We start from the raw sequence: 18,594 nt of genomic DNA on the forward strand, positions 1-18,594 counted from the left end.
AAATCATAGCAACCACGGTCTTGGGCAGGAGTGCAATAAAAATTTAAATCAATACTAAGATAATTGCCGAACTGCATACAATTACATGGAAATTACACAAACTACTCTTTTAAATTTTTTTATTTCCATAGGTTTTGGGGAAACAGGTGGTCTTTGGTTACATGAGTAAGTTCTTTAGCTGTGATTTGTGAGATTTTGGTGCACCCATCATCGAGCTGTATACACTGAATCCAATTTGTAGTCTTTTATCCCATACCCCTTTCCCACCCTTTCCTTATGAGTCCTCAAAGTCCATTGTGTTATTCTTATGCCGTTGCATCCTCATAGCTTAGCTCCCACTTATGAGTGAGAACATACGATGTTTGGGTTTCCATTCCTGAGTTATTTCATTTAGAATAATAGTCTCCAATTCCATCCAGGTTGCTGCCAATGCTATTATTTCATTCCTTTTTTATAGTTGAGTAATATCCTATTTTGTGTGTGTGTGTATACACACACACACACACACTATATATATATATATAAATATACACACACACATATACACACACTATATATATATACACACTGTATATATACACGCACACACTATATATATATATACATACACATACATATATGTATATATATAACAGTTTATTTATCCACTGATTGATTGATGGTCATTTGGGCTGGTTCCACATTTTTGCAATTGTGAGTTTTGCTGCTATAAACATGCATGTGCAAGTATCTTTTTTGTATAATGACTTCTTTTCCTCTGGGCAGATATCCGGTAGTGGGATTGCTGTATCAAATTGTAGTTCTACTTTTGTTTCTTTAAGGAATCTCCACACTGTTTACATAGTAGTAGTACTAGTTTAAATTCCCACCAGCAGGCTAGAAGTGTTCCCTTTTAACTGTATCCATGCCAACATGTATTTTTTTTTGATGTTTTGATTATGGCCATTCTTGCAGGAGTAATGTGGTATCGCATTGTGGTTTTGATTTGCATTTCCCTGGTCATTCGTGATGTTGAGCACTTTTTCATATATTTGCTGGCTGTTTGTATTTCTTCTTCCTTTTTTCTTCTTCTTCCTTCTTCGTTCTTCCTTCTTTCTTCCTTCTTCCTTCTTTTTCCTTCTTCTTCCTTCTTGTTCTTCTTCTTTCTTCTTTCTCCTTTTTTTTTTGAGACAGAGTTTCACTCCTGTTGCCTAGGCTGGAGTGTGGTGGTGTGATCTCAGCTCAGCCCACTGCAACCTCTGTCTCCTGGGTTCAAGTGATTCTCCTGCCTCAGCCTCCCGAGTAGCTAGGATTACAGGCACATGCCACCACACCCGACTAATTTTTGTACTTTTAGTACAGATGGGGTTTCACTATGTTGACCAGGCTCGTCTTGAACTCCTGACCTAAGGTGATCCACCCACCTCAGCCTCCCAAAGTGCTGGGATTACAGGCGTGAACCACCGCATCCAGCCCATTTTTATATCTTCTTTTGAGAATTGTCTATTCATGTCCTTAGCCCACTTTTTGTTGGGATTGTTTTTTTTTTTTCTTGCTAATTTAAATAACCTACTCTTGAGTGACTTCTGGGTGGACAATGAAATTAAGGCAGAAATCAAGAAATTATTTTCAACTAATTAGAACAAAAATACAACATACCAGAATCTCTGGGACACAGCTAAAGTATGGTTAAGATGGAATAGTATAGCACTAAATGCTGGCATCGAAAAGTTAAAAATATATCAAATGAACAACCTAACATTACATCTAGAGGACCTAGAGAAACAAGAGAAAACATACCCCAGAGCTAGCAGAGCAGAGGGCAAGAAATAACCAAAATCAGAGTGGAACTCAAGGAAATTGAGTTGTGAAAAACCATACAAAGGTCAAAGAATGCTGGAGTAGGTTCTTTGAAAGAATAAGTTAGACAAACTGCTAGCTAGATTAATAAAGGGAAAAAAGAGGAAGATCCAAATAAACACGATCAGAAATGACAAAGGGGATATTACCACTGAACCCACAAAAATACAAAAAATTATCAGATACTACTATAAACACCCTATGTACACCAACTAGAAAACCTGGAAGAAATCGATAAATTTCTGGAAACATACAACCTCCCAAGATTGAACCAGCAAGAGATTGACTTCTTGAACAGACAAATAACGAGTTCCAAATTGAATTGGTAATAAAAAGCCTCCTATCCAGAAAAAGCACAGGCCTAGATGGCTTAACAGCCAAATTTTACCAGATGTATAAATAAGAGCTGGTACCATTTCTACTGAAACTATTCCAAAAATTGAGGAGAGACTCCTCCTTAACTCATTCTATGAAGCCAGCATTATCCTGATACCAAAACCTGGCAGAGACACACACACAAAAAGGAAACATCGGGCCAATATCCTAGATGAATAAAGACACAGAAATCCTCAACAAAATACTAGTAAACCGAATCTAGCAGCACATCTAAAAGCTAATCCACCTTGACCAAGTGTGCCTTATCCCTGGGATACAAATTAGGAACAACATACACAAATCAGTAGAGGTGATTCATTACATAAACAGAACTAAAAAAAACACCACATAATCATATCAGATGCAAAAAGAGCTTTTGATAAAATTTAACATCTCTTCGTGTTAAATAAAAACCCTCAGTAAACTAGGCATTGAAGGAAATACCTCAAAATAATAAGAACCATTTGTGGCAAACCCACATCCAATATCATATTGAATGGACAAAAGCTGGCACAAGACAAGGGTGCCCTCCCTCACCACTCCTATTAAACATAGTATTGGAAATCCTGCCCAGAGCAATCAGGCAAGAGAAAGACATAGCACACAAATAAGAAGAGAGGAAGTAAAACTACCCCTGTTGGCAGACGACATGATCCTATGTCTAGAAAAACCTCAAAGTCTCACCCCAAGAGCTCCTTAAGCTGATAAACAATATCAGAAAAGTCTCAGGATACAAAGATCAGTGTACAAAAATTACTGGGATTCCGTTACACCAACAACAGTCAAGCCAAGAACCAAATCAACACAATTCCATTCACAATTTCCACAAAAAGATTAAAATACCTAGGAATACAGCTAACCAGGAAGGTTAAAAATATATACAATGAGAAATACAAAACAGTGTTCAAAGGAATCAGAGATGACACAAATAAATGGAGACACATTCCATGCTCATGGATAGGGAGAATCAATATCATTACAATGGACATACTGCCAAAAGCAATTTGTGGTTTCAGTGCTATTCCAATTAAACTTACAATGATATTCTCCAAAGAAATAGGAAAAAAAACTATTTCAAAATTTGTGTGGAACCAAAAAAAGTCTGAATAGCCAAGGCAATTTTAAGCAAAAGAACAAAGCTGGAAGCATCACGCTACCTGTCTTCAAGCTATACTACAGCATTACAATAACCTAAACAGCATAGTACTGGTAAAAAAGCACACACATAGACCAATGGAACAGAATAGAGAGCCCAGAAATAAGGCTGCACACCTACAACTATCTGGTCTTTGACAAGGCTGACAAAAACAAGTAATGGGGAAGGGAGTTTCTTTTCAATAAATGATGCTGGGATAACTGGTCAGCCAAATGCAGAAAACTGAAACTGGACCCCTTCCTTACATCATATACAAAAATAAACTCAAGATGAATTAAAGACTTAAATGTAAAACCAAAAACTATGAAAACTCTAGAAGACAACTTAGGCAATACCATTTTGAAAACAGGACCTGATAAAAATTTTATGACAAAGATGCAAAAGCAGTCACAACAAAAGCAAAAATTGATGAATGGGATCTAAACTAAAGAGCTTCTGCACCACCAAATAAACTATCAACAGAGTAAACAGACAACCTACAGAATGGAAGAAAATTTTTGCATGTTATGCGTCTGACAGAGATCTAATAACCAGCATCTATAAAGAACTTAAACAGATGTACAACAAAAAAAAAACTCCATTAAAAAGTGGACAAAGGACACAACAGTCACTTTAAAAAAAGAAAGAAAGAAAGACACACATTCGGCCAAGAAACAAATGAAAACAAAAAATCTCAGCATCACTGATTATTAGAGAAATGCAAATCAAAACCACAATGAGATACTGTCTCACACCACTCAGACTGGCTGTTATTTAAAAGTCAAAATTAACAGGTGCTGGCAAGGTTACAGAGGAAAAGGAATGCTTGTACACTGTTGGTGTGAGTGTACGTGAGTTCAGCCATTGCAGTAAACAGTGTGGCGATTTCTCAAAGACCTATAAACAGAACTATCATTTGACCCAGCAATCCCATTACTGTGTATATGCCCCCAAAATATAAATAATTCTGTTATAAAGACACATGCACATGTATGTTCATTGCAGAACTTTTCACAATAGCAGAGACATGGAATCAACCTAAATGCTCATCAATGGTAGACTGGATAAAAAAAAAAACAGTACATATACACCATGCAGCCGTAGAAGAGAGTGAGAACATGTCCTTTGCAGGGACATGGATGGAGCTGTATGCCATTATCCTTAAAAACTAATGCAGAAACAGAAAAACAAATGTCACATGTTCTCACTTTTAAGTGGGAGCTAAATGATGAGAACACATGGACACAAAGAAGGGAGCAATATCACCGGAGGCTACTTAGAGGTGTAGGGAGGGAGGAAGCAGCAAGTTGAAAGATTACCTATCAGGTACCATGTTTAATACCTGGGTGATTAGATAATCTATACAACAAACTTCCATGACATGCTATTTCCCTATATAACAAACCTGCACATGTACCCGTAAACCTAAAATAAAATCAAAAACAGCAACAACAAGCAGCATGTCACCAACATCTTTTTCTTGTGAGTACTTCAGGCTGCTTCGTCATGTTCGAACTTGAAGGGGATCTGTCATGCAAGGATCACATGGTGAGAGAGCAAGCAATAGAGATGGGAGGGAAGTGCCAGCTTCTCTTAAACAAACAGCTCTCACAGGAACTAATACAGCAAGAACTCACCCACCATCCCCCACCTTTCAAGAATGGCATTAATCTATTCATTAGGAATCTGCCCCCATGACTGGAACAGCTTCCATTAGGCCTCAACTCCAATATTGGAAATTAAATTTCCACATGAGTTTTTGAGGAGTTAAACAGACAAAACTATAGCAAGTTGATTTTTGTGTGTGGTGTGACACAAGCTACTAATTTCATTCTTCTGCATGTGTGGATGTTCACATTCCTAAACAACATTTATTGAGGGGACTGCTCATTTTTCATTTTGTGTTCTTCACATCTTTGTTGAAAATCAGTTAACCATAAATGTATGGATTTACTTATTGGTTTTATATCCTTTTCCATTTGTCTACGTGTCTGTTTTTATGCCAGTACCATGTTGTTTCGATTACTGTATTTTTGTCGTAGATTTTGAAATCAGGTAGTATGATTTCACCAGCTTTGTTCTTTCACTCAAGATTGCTTTGGCTATTTAGGGTTCTTCTTGGTTCCACGCAAAGTTTAGGATTTTTTTTCTGTTTCTGTTTACAAATATTGAAATTTTGATCAGAATAGCATTGAATATGGAGGTGACCTTAAGTTTTATGAACATTTTAATATTAATTCTTCCAATCCATAAACATAGAATAATTTTTCCAATTATTTTTTACTTCTTCAACTTTTTATTAATGTTTTATGGTTTTCAGTGTTAAATTTATTTCTAAGTATTATATTTTTTGTGTTAGTGATTTTAATGGAATTATTATAAAGTTCATTTTTGGTACATAGAAACACTACTGATTTTTGTGTGGTGATTTTGTATTTGGTATTTTGTATTCTTATTTTGGATTATGTTGTCAACAAACAGCAACTATTTAACTTCTTTTTTTCCTATATGGATACATTTTATTTCTCTCTGTTGCTGATAACTCTGGCAAGGACTTCCAATACTGTGTTGAATTTAAGTGGTGAGAGTTGGCATCCCTGTGTTGTTCTGGATCTTAGATAAAAGGGTTTTAATTTCTCAACATTGAGTATAATGTTGTTGCCTTATCATATACAGTTATTATTGTGTTGAGTGATGGGGTGATCAGACCCAACCCAGGACATGGGGGGCCCCCACATCCCCTGACAGGCCCTGGTGTGTGATGTTCCCCTCCCTGTGTCCATGTGTTCTCATTGTTCAACTCCCACTTATGAGTGAGAACATGTGGTGTTTGGTTTTCTGATCCTGTGTTAGTTTGCTGAGAATGATGGTTTCCAGCTTCATCCATGTTCCTGCAAAGGACATTAACTCATTCTTTTTCATGGCTGCATAGTATTCCATGGTATATATGTGCCACATTTTCATTATCCAGTCTACCATTGAGGTGCATTTGGGTTGGTTTCAAGTCTTTGCTATTGTAAATAGTGCTGCAATAAACACATGTGTGCATGTGTCTTTATAGTAGAATGATTTATTATCCCTTGGGTATATACCCAGTAATGGGATTGCTGGGTCAAATGGTATTTCTAGTTCTAGATCCTGGAGGAATTGCCACACTGTCTTCCACAATGGTTGAACTAATTTACACTCCCACCAACAGTGTAAAAGTGTTCCCAATTCTTCTATTCCTCTCCAGCATCTGTTGTTTCCTGACTTTTTAATGATTGCCATTTTAACTAGCATGAGATGGTATCTCATTGTGGTTTTGATTTGCATTTCTCTAATGACCAGTGATGATGAGCTTTTCTTCATATGTTTCTGGCCGCATAGATGTTGTCTTTTGAGAAGGGTCTCTTCATATACTTTGCCCACTTTTTGATAAGGTTGTTTGTTTTTTTCTTGTAAATTTGTTTAAGTTCCCTGTAGATTCTGGATATTAGACCTTTGTCAGATGGATAGATTGCAAAAATATTCTCCCATTCTGTAGGTTGCCTGTTCACTCTGATGATAGTTTCTTTTGCTGTGCAGAAGCTCTTTAAGTTAATTAGATTTCATTTGTCAATTTTGGCTTTGGTTGTAATTGCTTTTGGTGTTTTAGTCATGAAGTCTTTGCCCATGCCTATGTCCTAAATGGTATTGCCTAGGTTTTCTTCTAGGGTTTTTATGGTTTCAGGTTTTGCATTTAAGTCTTTAATCCATCTTGAGTTTCTTCTTTTTTTCTATTCCATTGAGGCATAATGTTAGGTTGTTTATTTGAGACCTTTCTTTTTTCATGTGAGCATTTATTATAATACACTTTTCTCTTAGAACTGTTGTTGCTGCATTCCATAAGTTTGGTATAATATGTTTTCATTTTTGTCTCAAGATGTTTTTCAATTTCCTTTTAATTTTTTTTATTGACTCCTTGGTTGCCCATGAACATATTTAATTTCCATGTATTTGTGAATTTTTAAAAATTTCTTCTGTTATTGATTTCTGGTTTTACACCATTGTCATCTGAAAAGTTACTTCGTATGATTTAAGTTTTCTTAAAATTGCTATGACTCCTCTTGTGGCTTAACCTATGGTCTATCCTGGAGAATATTTCATGGGTACTTGAGAAGAGTGTGTATTCTAGTCCTGCTTGATGGACTATTCTCTGTATGTCTTTTGTTTCCATTTGATCAAAACTGTTGTTTGAGTCTTCTGTTTTGTATTAATTTTCTGTTTGAATATCTGATAATTACTGAAAGTAGGGTATTTAAGTACCCTACTCTTATTGTATTGCAATCTATCTCTTCAGATTCTTTAGTATTAATATTTAGGTGCTCCAGTATTGGGTACATGTAAATTTGCAATTTCGTATATATTCTTTTAACAAATTGATCTTTTTGTTATTATGTAATGTTTCTGTGTCTCTTTTTGCAGTTGTTTATACATAAAGTTTATTTTATCTTATATAAATATTTCTACCCCAAATCTCTTTTGGTTTTCATTGCATGGAATACCTTTTTCTCTTCTTTGACTTTCACTCTACGTGTATCCTAATATCCAGAATAATAGAAAAATGCCCACTTTTGCCACTTCCACTCAACATAGTATTGAAAGTCCTTGTCAGAGAAATAAGGCTAGAGAGGAAAAAAAAGGCATCTAAATGAGAAAGAAAGATGGAAAACTATTGCTCTCTGCAGATGTCATGATCTTATGTGGAAAAAATTCTAAATATTTCACTAAAAAGCTAGAACTGGTAAACAAATTTAGTAAAGTTTCAGGCTACAAAATCAAGAAACAAAAATCAATAGATTTTCTTTACATTAACCATGAACTATCTGAAAAATAAATCGAGATAAATTCCATTTACAATAACTATTCCAAAAAATAAATTAATGAATTACTTAGGAGTAAATTTAACCAAAGCAAATGATCTATATAATGAAAACTATAAAAACATTTATGAAAGAAATTGAAAAAAATAAGTAAATAAAAAGTTAGCCCATGTTTGTGGATTTGAAGAATTATTTTTTCAAATGTTTATACCACTCAAAGTGATCTACAAATTCAGCACTATTCCAATGTCATTTTTCTTAAAAATATAAAAAAATCCTAAAATATCCAATTTTTAAGACAATTATGAGCAAAAGAATCGAACTGATTTCAAACTATCCTACAACATGCTAGTAATTCAAACAGCATGGAACTGGAATAAAAATAGATGCATCAAAAAATTGAACAGACTATACAGCCCAGAAATAAATAAATAAACACACACATATATGGTCTATTGACTTTCAACAAAGGTTTCGAGTATGTACAATGAGAAAAGGACAATCTCTTCAATAAATGGTGTTGGGGAAACCAAATATCCATATACAAAACAATAAAATTTGACCCTTGTCTGACACATTATAAAAAATTAACTCAAAATAAAGACTTAAACATGAGACCTGAAACTACAAAACCCATTAGAAGAAAGCATAGGGGCCTGAGCAATGTTAATTAATACTTGACTCCAAAAGCAAAAATAGACAAATGGGATTACATTGAAATAAAAAGTTTCTGTGCAACAAAGGAAACAAATGGTACAGTGAAGAGAAAACCTACTCATATGGAGAAAATATTTGAAAGCCATATATTTGATAAGCAGTTAATGACCAAAATCTATAAAGAACCCAATGAACTCCGTAGAAAGAAAACAAACAATTCAATTAAGAAATTGGCCAAAAACATGGATGAGACTGGAGGTCATTACTGTTGAGTGAAATAAGCCAAGCACAGAAAGACAAATCCTGCATGTTCTCACTTATACATGGAAGATAAAAAGGTGGAACTCATGAAGATAGAGAGCAGGTAAGGGGTGACCACAGGCCAGGAATAGTATAGGGTAGGGACGATAAAGAGAAGTTGATTAATAGGTACAAATATATGCTTGGATAGAAAAAAAAAAAGACCTAGTGTTAGATAGATTGTCAGCATGACCATAGTTTTCAATAATCTAGTGTATTACTATAAAATAGCTAGAAGAAAGAATTTGAATGGTTCTAACATAAAGAAAACACAACTTTTTTAGAGTGATAGATATACCAAGCACACTGATTACATCTTTACAAATTATATGAATGTATTAAATAATCACATTAACTTCAAATAATAAAATAAAATTTAACTCAATTTTTAAAAAGAAATGGGCTAGAAACCTGACTTTTAAAAGAAGACATACAGATGGCCCACAGATATATGAAAAAGCCCTCACAATCACTAATCATTAAGGACATGCAAATTAAAACAACAGTGATATATCACCTCACTTCTCTTACAATGGCTATTATCAAAAAGACAAAGATTAAGTTTTGGCAGGGATGGAGAGAAAAGGGAAACCTTGTACATTGTTGGGAGAAATATAAATTAGTACAGTCATTATGAAAAACAGTGTGGAGACTCCTCAAGAAGCTAAAAATAAAATTACTATATGATCCAGCAATCCCGCTTCTAGGAATTTACCCAAAAGATTTAAAATCAGTATTTCAGAGATGTCATTGCAGCACTGTTCACAATAGCCAAGTTATGGAATCAACCTGTGTCCATCAACACATGAATGGATGAAGAAAATGTGATATATATAGATATATACAAATATACATAGATCTATATCTGTAGCTACATATCGATATATAGATATACATACAGTGTAATACTGTTTAGCTTTTTGGGAATTTTTTAAAAATTTTATCGAAGATTTTTAAAACAATTCCTAAAAGATTGACTCTTCCAGAAAACTAGGTATACATACATTGTGTCTATTATGTTAAAATTTGCATTAGACACAAATACAAAAACCACGAAACAAGCCACCATTCTCCAACAATCTGAGCAAAGATAAAATCTCTAAAGAAAAACATGGATGACTTGCAAAGGATGAACTCTTTATGCACCATAAAAAAAGAAGCACAAATGATTGTGTTCAGTTGTTACAATAAATTGAACCTTCGGTATTAGGAATGAGAGCATTTTGTCATATAGGATTACCAGGTATTATAAAAGGGCATAGTGTCAAAGGAATAGAAACAACAGCATTCAAAAACAGCTTCATAAACTAGGCAATAAAACACTCTATATCATGTTTCTCTGTCGTCCATCACTGAATACACCACTAGCAACTTTGAAATTTTAAAAAGGTAAGAAAAGAAAAAACGAGCTATAACCCCTTTTATTTTCTCTGTTTAAAATCAAACAGAAAACAAACATCAATTCTGTTATACACTAACATCTTCAAAGTACATCGTTCGTACAAGAGAAAGACTAACAACAAAAATATGTTTACATAGATCCAAACATAACTGAGTGATAGTGCCTCTCACACAGCTTTACAGTGGTACTCAGGAGGAGCCACTTGATAATTGCTGGCACTAAACAAAGTTGCAGAATTCTTTGCCAGGTACTTTAGGAAATAAGGAAGATAATTCAGTAATAAAGCAAGGCTTTTCTCATCCAGCAGTGTCTAGGCCAATATTGCTCCAATTTATACAAATAATCTCAGTAGATATGGCACTTTATACACTTGGAACATGGCTGCATCAGGGTGATCTGCAAGAATTTCAGCATACTATGCTCTCAAATTTGTAGGGTAGGTGGGTGCCCAACATTAAGTTGAAGTATTCTTTTATCCCTGGCATAACTTCATTAACGGCATAGTCATTATCTGTGTTTCCATGAGATTTCTTGTAATTTGCATGATCCTTTATAATGAAACCCACATTCTTCTTGGAAGAAAGATAAAAGAGCTGTTTTTGCCTGGTAATTAAGTCCCAGTCATCAACAAGCCATAGTTTTAGCTCTTCAGGAATCTTTACTTTATCTTCAACTCTGTTCATAAATGTTTCCTCATTTTCTTTTTTTTTTTATATGTATCACATTGTCTTTATTTGTCTTTTTTTTATTATACTTTAAGTTTTAGGGTACATGTGCACCACGTGCAGGTTTGTTACATATGTATACATGTGCCATGTTTGTGTGCTGCACCCGTTAACTCCTCATTTAGCATTAGGTATATATCCTAATGCTATCCCTCCCCCCTTCCCCCACCCCACAACAGTCCCCAGTGTGTGATGTTCCCCTTCCTGTGTCCATGTGTTCTCATTGTTCAATTCCCACATATGAGTGAGAAAATGCAGTGTTTGGTTTTTTGTCCTTGCAATAGTTTGCTGAGAATGATGGTTTCCAGCTTCATCCATGTCCCTACAAAGGACAGGAATTCATCATTTTTTATGGCTGCATAGTATTCCATGGTGTGTATGTGCCACATTTTCTTAATCCAATCTATCATTGTTGGACATTTGGGTTGGTTCCAAGTCTTTGCTATTGTGGATAGTGCTGCAATAAACATACATGTGCATGTGTCTTTATAGCAGCATGATTTATAATCCTTTGAGTATACACCCAGTAATGGGATGGCTGGGTCAAATGGTATTTCTAGTTCTAGATCCCTGAGGAATCGCCACACTGTCTTCCACAATGGTTGAACTAGTTTACAGTCCCACCAACAGTGTAAAAGTGTTCCTATTTCTCCACATCCTCTCCAGCACCTGTTCTTTCCTGACTTTTTAATGATTGCCATTCTAAATGGTGTGAGATGGCATCTCATTGTGGTTTTGATTTGCATTTCTCTGATGGCCAGTAATGATGAGCATTTTTTCATGTGTCTTTTGGCTGCATAAATGTCTTCTTTTGAGAAGTGTCTGTTCATATCCTTCACCCACTTTTTGATGGGGTTGTTTGTTTTTTTCTTGTAAATGTGTTTGAGTTCATTGTAGATTCTGGATATTAGCCCTTTGTCAGATGAGTAGGTTGCAGAAATTTTCTCCCATTCTGTAGGTTGCCTGTTCACTCTGATGGTAGTTTCTTTTGCTGTGCAGAAGCTCTTTAGTTTAATTAGATCTCATTTGTCAATTTTGTCTTTTGTTGCCATTGCTTTTGGTGTTTTAGACATGAAGTCCTTGCCCATGCGTATGTCCTGAATGGTATTGCCTAGGTTTTCTTCTAGGGTTTTTATGGTTTTAGGTCTAACATTTAAGTCTTTAATCCATCTTGAATTAATTTTTGTATAAGGTGTAAGGAAGGGATCCAGTTTCAGCTTTCTACATATGGCTAGCCAGTTTTCCTGGCACCATTTAGTAATAGGGAATCCTTTCCCCATTGCTTGTTTTTGTCAGGTTTGTCAAAGATCAGATAGTTGTAGATATGTGGCATTATTTCTGAGGGCTCTGTTCTGTTCCATTGGTCCATATCTCTGTTTTGGTACCAGTACCATGCTGTTTTGGTTACTGTAGACTTGTAGTATAGTTTGAAGTCAGGTAGCATGATGCCTCCAGCTTTGTTCTTTTGGCTTAGGATTGACTTGGCAATGCGGGCTCTTTTTTGGTTCCATATGAACTTTAAAGTAGTTTTTTCCAATTCTGTGAAGAAAGTCATTAGTAGCTTGATGGGGATGGCATGGAATCTATAAATTACCTTGGGCAGTATGGCCATTTTCATGATATTGATTCTTCCTACCCAAGTTCACTCATGATTTGGCTTTCTGTTTGTCTGTTATTGGTGTATAAGAATGCTTGTGATTTTTGCACATTGATTTTGTATCCTGAAACTTTGATGAAGTTGCTTATCAGCTTAAGGAGACTTTGGGCTGAGACAATGGGGTTTTCTAGATATACAATCATGTCATCTGCAAACAGAGACAATTTGACTTCCTCTTTTCCTAATTGAATGCCCTTTATTTCCTTCTCCTGCCTGATTGCCCTGGCCAGAACTTCCAACACTATGTTGAATAGGAGTGGTGAGAGAGCGCGTCCCTGTCTTGTGCCAGTTTTCAAAGGGAATGCTTCCAGTTTTTGTCCATTCAGTATGATATGGGCTGTGGGTTTGTCATAGATAGCTCTTATTATTTTGAGATATGTCCCATGAATACCTAATTTATTGAGAGTTTTTGGGATGAAGCATTGTTGAATTTTGTCAAAGGCCTTTTCTGCATCTATTGAGATAATCATGTGGTTTTTGTCTTTGGTTCTGTTTATGTGATGGATTACGTTTATTGATTTTCGTATGTTGAACCAGCCTTGCATCCCAGGGATGAAGCCCACTTGATCATGGTGGATAGCTTTTTGATGTGTTGCTGGATTCGGTTTGCCAGTATTTTATCTACCCAGGCCCTTTTCTTCCAAAAATGCTGCAGAATCTCATTGTTACTGCCACCATCTCCAATTCCAGGTTTTTTTTCTTTCTTCTTTTGTTGTTTTCACTTCAACATGTTTCTGTTACACACAAGATGTCTTCTTTCCTGGGGCAGCCCCTCTCATCTTTCCCTCTGCATATTTTTCCTGAATGACTTTTTGAAGTTCTGTTTCTGCATATTGGCGTCCACGTATTTGAGTACTCTGTTCTCTGGAATGATTCAACCCTATTTTTATTCCACCAATTGTAATGTACAAAGTATTTCACTTGTTTGTCCTTTATGGCAACCTCTACACACTTTTCTTCATAAAAAAGGGGTCCAAGAGAGCGCAGCACTCACTCACCCTCCTGGAGTTTAGGCTTTGGCTCCTCCTTTGGCATCATTTATAAGTGATTCACTACCTCCTCCTTCTTTCAGCACCCCTGACTACCACCCCCTACTTGCTCCTATTTAGCTTTTTAAAAGGAATAATTTTTTTTTTTTTCAACAAGGATGAAATTGGAGAGCATTGAGATAAGTGAAATAAGCCAAATGCAGGAAGACAAATGCTGTATATTCTCATTTATACATGGAATCTAAAATGATTTAACTTATAGAAGCAGAGAGTAGAATGCTGGTTACCAGAGGCTAGAGGTAGACAGAATGGAAAGATAGTAGTCTAAGGGTACAAAGCCTGTGAGACAGGAAAAATAAGTTTAATATTTATTTATTTATTTATTTATTTATTTATTTATTTATTTTTACAGTAAAGTGAAAGCAAGTTTATTAGGAACGTAAAGGAATAAAAGAATGGCTACTCTATAAGCAGAGCAGTGGCTTGAGCTGTTCAACTGAAGATATTTATTATTACTTCTTGATTATATGCTAAGCAAGGGGTGTATTATTCATGAGTTTTCTGGGAAAGGGGTGAGCAATCCCCAAAACTGAGTGTTTCTTCCCTTTTTAGAACATATAGGGTAACTTCCTGATGTTGCCACGGCATTTGTAAACTGTTACAGCATTGGTGGAAGTGTCTTTTTGCATGCTAATGCATTATCATTAGTGTATAATGAGCAGTAAGGATGACCAGAGGTCACTCTTGTTGCCATCTTAATTTTGGTGGGTTTTAGCTGGCTTCTTTTCTGTAGCCTGTTTTATCAGCAAGGTCTTTATGACCTGTATCTTATGCCAACCTTCTATCTCATCCTGTGACTAAGAATGCCTTATCCTGGGAATGCAGCCCAGTAGGTCTCAGCCTTATTTTACCCAGCCCCTATTCAAGATGGAGTTGCTCTGGTTCGAATACCTCTTACATATTTCTCCCCTCCCTTTTATAAGAGAACACTTAATCTTAAGGGTTGTAGAGGGATGAAAATTTGTCTTCTGTAACTTCTTCAGGCTGAACAGGGGCAATAATATTCCTCCCTAATTATTAAGGTCTCTCATATTTGGGATAGAGAGGAGCTCAGTCAGAAAGCATCGCTATGTCCAGGGGCATGCATAACTCTGAGTTCCAATAAAAGGTGATATCTGGAAGATTAATAAATGTTCAATTTAAGAAAACATTCAGTAAGCTTATCTTGTGTTCCTACACAAAGAGTGCAACTGCACTATATTCTACAACAATAAAGCAAAATAAGCAAAATCACCCAAAGTAAACTAAATAAGAAGGCATTCCATGAACTGTGCAACTGTTGGAACCAAGCTGATATGGGGTTGCTAGATGAGTCCATTATGTGTTTAGAATTAGAATACTGATACTGATCCGGATTTTTATATTACCTATCCCTCTTGTTTCTTCTGGGATGCAGCCAGAGATCACTGGTTGGTTCACAGAAATAAGCAATCAGTCTAAATTGCAGAAAAAAGAAACTCAAAAACAACTGATGAGATTAGAATCTAATAACAGGTTTTTGAAACCTGTTATTAGATAACAGATAACATAATATCTGTTATTAGATAACATAGTATCTGTTATTAGATAACATAGTTTTTGAAACATAGTTTTTCTCTCTCCAGTCTCCCATTTGTACTAAAGATAAATCATGGTAAGACCAATTTGGCTTATGATACTTGGCCTGTTTATTTGTATAAGTGCAGCAAGAATAATTATTTGTCACATAAGCTCTTTTTAAATTGGCTTTAATGGAACTCTGTTCCATAAAGAATCTCAGATATGACTTTTTTTAAAAAGCTGAACCCAGCCATGGTTTTGTGCCATCAAATGCCTGTGAGTTGGGTAAATTCTTCTCCTCCTGAGGTCCTAATATAAACTTGGGGCTCCTGGGCCTGTCAGAAAGTGACAATATTTACTTACTACAGGTAAGGAACTATGCACAGGTACTGTGTAGACAAGGTAGGGGGCCAGTTTTACCAAGGGGCTTTTATTGGCTCTATAAGTCAAGTATAATTTCTTAAAGAAAAGCACACCATTCCAGTCAAAGCTTGGTAAAATAACCAGTTTCTCCAACTGTGTCCTGTTGCAAAGGAAAATAGATTCTTATTGTACTTATGCAAATAACTATGTTGCCATAAGTTAAGTATAATCACAACTAGTTTCCAAATTCTGGATAAATCAGGTAGAGAGAAAAAATCCTCCAAATTTTGTTCACAGCAGTATAGTTTACTCAATTGTTAAAAGCTGTATATAGCTCTCCAAAAAAAGTTTTCTTGACTGAAAAACAAAACAAAGGATCAGCAATGTTTTAAGCAAAAAGTCAAAAAGATTAATTCAGTCTTCTATTAGTTCAGTCCATGCAGTTATCACCTGTCCTGCTTGATATTCATGAACATTTCGGCTCTCCATCAGAGTCCTGAAAGTTTTTTTCCTCTATTCTAATGTCACAATTTCCAAAGTTATCAGAAACCTGCATTTAAAAACACCTGTTAGAGTTCTATAGTTGATTATGAAACAACCTTCTAAAGAGGACCAAAACAAGTCAATTGTCTGTGTATGACAAAAAGTCTTAGGACAGCCACTATTAAAACCACAATTGATAAGGAAACTTTGGTTCCTTCTGTAGCATACAACAATTTTACACAACAATTATAACTATTAATAACATACAGTAAGTCATATCAGAATTATAGGAGTTTCTCACAAATTAGGAACACATACCAATATCATATTTACACAAATACAGTCCAAAGAAAGCCAAAAACCATTTCATTTTTGACAATGTTTCCTGTATGATTTTTATACCAAAAAAGGCATACTTCACCATTGCATTAGTGTACTATTGATGTCAAACCTAATTCTTAATAAAACCTTATAGACAAATGTATCCGATCTTAGTCAGTATGACTGTAGTTAAGATTCTTATAAACTTTTATAACCCTTTACAATTTTTTATTAAAGATCAGGTCATTGCTCTCAGGAAACCCCGTTGTGCTTTTATTCCAATGTTCAATTTATGAAAAAACTGAATAATACTCCTTTAACTTTAGCTAATATGTTCACATGCAGAATTTCTTTTACAAGATTAATTTTTCACAACCTTTCACTTGCTGAAACCTTCAGCTTTTTCCTCTCTAACTTAAAATAATCCTTTAACCCTTTAATATAGGCAGAAAAATCTACATTCCCATACCTTCTTATAATCTTTTACCAAAAACACATTTCACTTTCCTTGCACATCTTGCATGTAAAATTGTTTTTATTTTTCAAAGATTACTTAAGTCATGTAAACTAAAGAGCATTACATTTTTTGCTTTTCTGAAAAAAATATTTTTAAGCCAATTAATTGGAGCACCTTTATATATAAACATCACACACACAACACATATAAATGCAGAGAGAGACAGAAGAAGATCCAGTAGTTATAAGATTTTTCATTTGCCAATTTTTAATTGCATTACTGGCTTCAGGGTGGGGCTCTTGGAGGAACAGTGCCAGTTTCTCTGACCTAATAAGCAGGCACAACTGGAAGGCAAAAACAGATTCCCCAAAATTAAGGGTCCCATTTTTATATCAAATCTTAGATCTCCAAAAAGAGAAATGCTATGAAACAAGACAGGGCAATGATTTTACCATGCATTTCATTACAAAGCAACCCAATCAGCCCATTCTGTGATTGCCCCATCCCCCATGGGAGTCTTATCTCTCAGTGGCAGTGTGGGGACACTTCCGTACCTTCCAGGTGGCTAAGAGCATGCTTCTCTGATCCGAACGTGCAGAGAGTGTAGTATTCCCTCATAACTGCCATAAGCTATCCCCAAAAGTATATTTCCTACCTAGTTATTATACATGAAAGCGCTCTCATAATATGAAGTAATTTCTGATACCCCCAAAGTATTATACATCAGATAATGCAATGCAAACTAGAACAAAGCCTTAGATTTTGAGAAGGAGCTATCCACTTCTAATTCCTAGGGTTTCATAAGGAAGACAGAGGATTTTTTCAAAATGGGGTCTGTGGCACCTCCTCTTTTTTTCTGAAGGAGTCCCAGGCTGTTAGAGCTCGTATATCCACTTTTAATTAAGCTGACTTTTAACCATAGTGCTTAAAAAAGAAGGTCCTTTTAAATCTATTACCCAACTTTAGCCAGGCCAAACAGCCAATATTTCTGGCTTTTTAGCTTTACCAAAGTTAACCTCTCAAGTGAAACCAATAAGCCTTTACTAAGGTTATAACTTAACCACGAGTGTACAAGGTATTTTCAAAGAGGTGGTAAGAGTTTTTACAAAATCTAGACTCCTCAAAGGTAGCTCAGAGAAGGGAAAATTCAAGACGGTTCTTGGAGGGGAATAGAATCAACAAATTGTAAAGGTCACACAGATATCAAATGAGAAACGACTCATTCCCTAAGCTGAGAAAAGAACCCGGGTACCATTGTAAAATGGCAAAGCCTTAACTGCCAGACTACAGCATTGGGCAGCTTTCATTGCTCTTCTGAGAGAGAGCCTAGAGCAGGCCAATTTTGAGCTTGCAAAGGCTTTTAACTGCTCGAGATAGTTTTTAGGGCTAATTACGACATGAACCCCAAAACTCCTGTTCCCTGGATGGCAGAGACCAAGAGAAAGTAC

General features: G+C 35.6%; 1 protein-coding gene and 1 pseudogene across 5 annotated transcripts in view; one reads left to right on the forward strand and one right to left on the reverse strand.

Annotated features, from left to right (window-relative positions):
- Nucleotides 1-18,594, forward strand: part of ZC3H12B (zinc finger CCCH-type containing 12B) — a 461,192-nt gene that overhangs the window by 276,227 nt on the left and 166,371 nt on the right. The window lies entirely within an intron of this gene.
- Nucleotides 10,719-14,997, reverse strand: LOC103785827 (mortality factor 4-like protein 1; annotated as a pseudogene).

Source organism: Pan paniscus, chromosome X, assembly GCF_029289425.2.
Source record: "Pan paniscus chromosome X, NHGRI_mPanPan1-v2.0_pri, whole genome shotgun sequence".
Lineage (NCBI taxonomy): Eukaryota > Metazoa > Chordata > Mammalia > Primates > Hominidae > Pan > Pan paniscus.